This window comes from Neofelis nebulosa, chromosome 3, assembly GCF_028018385.1.
Source record: "Neofelis nebulosa isolate mNeoNeb1 chromosome 3, mNeoNeb1.pri, whole genome shotgun sequence".
NCBI lineage: Eukaryota > Metazoa > Chordata > Mammalia > Carnivora > Felidae > Neofelis > Neofelis nebulosa.
The window spans coordinates 88216943-88220587 of record NC_080784.1 but is presented as its reverse complement, the minus strand read 5'-3'; positions in this window follow the sequence as shown (position 1 = coordinate 88220587).

Here is a 3645-nt window from a genome sequence, read left to right as displayed (position 1 = left end):
CCCCTGGCGGAACAAAGTGCGGGACTCGCCGCGCCGCAAGGCTGCGTCGAGGTGTTGACTCTGGAGAACCGCGGTGGTAGCCAAGTACTCTAGCACTCCTGGTCTCAGCCTTCTGTCTGTAAAATGAGGTTAGAGAGGAAATGATTAAAAGGGGGCAAAGGGAAGTTTATCCACTTCTCTGTCCTTTGAGAGTTTATTTCAGGCCCCTGTGCCAGGGATACTCAAGAGATTTACTAAAATCTTGCTACATGAGCCAGAAAACTGAAAATGAAGTGTCTTGTTGAGTAATAATTAGCACTTTGATTGAATTCTGTGTTCCAGACACTGCACTATGCATCATATGGTTTACATGCATTGTCTCGTTTCATCTTCACAATGACCGCTTGATACGCCTTATTATCCTCAGTTTACAGATGAAGCTCGAGGAAGGCAAGCTACTCATCCAAGGTGAAATGTATTTGAAAAGACCTCTCAACAGTTCCTAAAAGTCTGTTCACACACACTGTCGTAGTAAAGCTTCACAACGCTGTGGGGAGAACCTTCCTATTTTGGAAGTCCCCTGATTGGCTCAGGCTCAGGATCCCACTGCCAGAGGAGGTTGGGATTCAGACTAAGGTCTTCAGACCCCAGATCTAGTGAGCCTCCTTAGCCCACCTTAACAGACTTGGATAGTCTCCTGGGGCCATGAGCTGTAGAACAGTGTTCATAGTGTCAAGTTCAAATTGCCATTCCTGTAGACCATATTGTAGCTGTTGATTTTTAGGCAAATTAATATCTGCATGCCTGAGTTTTGTTTTTTTTTTTTTTTTTTTAATTTTTTTTTCAACGTTTTTTATTTATTTTTGGGACAGAGAGAGACAGAGCATGAACGGGGGAGGGGCAGAGAGAGAGGGAGACACAGAATCGGAAACAGGCTCCAGGCTCCGAGCCATCAGCCCAGAGCCTGACGCGGGGCTCGAACTCACAGACCGCGAGATCGTGACCTGGCTGAAGTCGGACGCTTAACCGACTGCGCCACCCAGGTGCCCCTGCATGCCTGAGTTTTACAGCTATAACATAAAACCTATAGGGTCCTTGAGAAGCTTAGAAAGTGTTTGGTAGTTGTAAACAACTTGTTTTTGGCTACCAAAGACATTGTATTGACAACAAATATCTTTCACGATTGAGCCAGATTTTGTGCATTCAATTGTCAATTCAATCTGATGTCTAAAAGACTGTGAAAAATATGTATGTAGGTAAAAGAAATAAGAAATTTTAACACTTTAATCCTTTAAACTTAAGGCCATCTAAATGTCAGCAAATCTCTTTTTCTTTCTTTCCTCCCTTTTTTTAAAGTAAGCTCTATGCCTGACATGGGGCTTGAAATCACCACCCTGAGATCAAGAGCCACATGCTCTTATTTACTAACTACATGCTGGTTATTGACTGACCCAGCCAGGTGCCCCACCTCTGTATATTTTCTTTAGGAATGTTATTGGGGGGAAAATTTAACCAAAAATTATTGACCAAAGAGTAAAATAATTGTACTATGCTTTTAGGTTCTTTTTTACATGTAACTGATGGCTAACTAGATTGCTAATCTGTGAGTCACATTATAGTTTGTAACCTAGTTTGAGCCTCCTGGACTCATGCTCAAGTAAGCAAACCACCCAACTAATATGCTGAGTCAGTTGTTGGTTCTCAACTTCTTGTCCACTCAGCAACCTGACAGTGGTATTCTTTCTACATCATCCCTTGGAAGCTTGTCCTGACACAGGTTTTGCTAGTATCCAACAAGTTGAAACAGAAGTTATGTTTAGTCAGAGCATACAGAACCCAGTAAGCAAATTACTAATTTCAGTACTGCTGTTGGAAAAAGGCCGTTTTGTTCTTTTAGTCCCTGTATCCTTTTACTAGTGTATATTTTGGGAAAGTGATGAAGTATAAGCACATTCCTCTCAGCATGTTAGAGCTGATGGAACCCTACACTTGGAGTAGGCAGCAGTAGGTGAAACTCCATCTTGAGAAAAATCCTGATGAAGCAATTCCAGCCAGGAGCTAGTAGCTATGGTATTTTGGTAGAAATATGCTACCAATAGCATGTAGCAATATTTCATTTGCTACATGAAATCCATGTAAGAATTTCCCGAACTTGAATGCTAAAACCTTATTTATGACCCAGGAAAAAGGTGACAGGATTTGAGTTAGCAGCTAGAAAAACAATGCTCTAGTCCCAGATTTTTCCTCTGGACAACATCTTACTCGACTCACACTTCTTATTCCCAAGGAGGGTTAAAGAAGAGCAAGAGTTGAAAACAATATAAAATAGAAGATCACTACATATATGTTTATTGATTTATGATGCATGAAAATATTTTTTTGTTTACTTTTGGCGGGGGAGGAGCAGAGAGAATCCCAAGCAGGCTCTGCACTGTCAGCACAGAGCCTGATTGGGGCTCCAACTCAGGAACTGTGAGATCATGACCTGAACCAAAACCAAGAGTTGGATGCTTAACCAACTGAGCCACCTAGGCGCCCCCATGCGTGAGGATATTATACAACAAATTTAGGATCTGGAGAGGGATGTGGTTCCTGATGTACCTGTGAATTTTTATTTAAAAAACAATCAGAAGCAATGACAAAATGTTAACATTTGTTAAATCTGAGTGACAAATATATAGACTTTTTAAATGTTGTATTTCTATAAATTTCAAACACTTAATGATTAAGACATACAAGTGTCAATAGAGAACATCTTAAGTATATGAAGTGGGAGAATTTTCACTCTACATATCCCTTTCGTAGTATTAAAACCGGGAGGCTATTTATTTATTTATTTACTTATGGCAAATTTTTTGGGAAGAGGCACTTTGGCAATAGCGATATGCAAATACTGGAGGTAAGATGAACGAACTAACCATCCTCCTCCTCCTCCTCACTTATATACACTTAAGCGGAACAGGCCACGTTCGGTATCTAGTCCGATCTTGCTTACTGCAGCAGTTCTCTAGTATCCTTGCCTGATATTCCGGTTTTCAAGATTTGTAGATTTCTTTTTTTTTTTTTTGAGGTTTAGCATCGGTCTTTAGGACAGAGAGAGACAGAGCATGAACGGGGGAGGGGCAGAGAGAGAGGGAGACACAGAATCGGAAACAGGCTCCAGGCTCCGAGCCATCAGCCCAGAGCCTGACGCGGGGCTCGAACTCACGGACCGCGAGATCGTGACCTGGCTGAAGTCGGACGCTTAACCGACTGCGCCACCCAGGCGCCCCAAGATTTGAAGATTTCTGGTGATGGGGAATTGAACACAGTATTAAGCACTAGCTTTAAGCCAGCTCCAGTGGAGTCAATGTCCCTGAACTCTCCCTACCCCAAGGAGACCCAGTCATTAACTCTTTACTGTATGGAATCACCAACTAAATAAAACACTTTAACTTTCAGATGCTTCTTTGGCAGTACAAATATGGCGCTTCGGATATAGCTATCTTTCCAGGCTCACCTTAAGTAATAAACTAAATCACCGATACTCCAGCCATGCCCATTTAATTGGTAAAGCTCTCTCACGGTTTTTACACACCATTAAGCCTCTCCTTTCCATATCTGTTTCTAAGTCCCCCTGGGGTGAAGCCTTCTTTCCTTTCCGCCTCGGCTTCTTAATTAGGCACT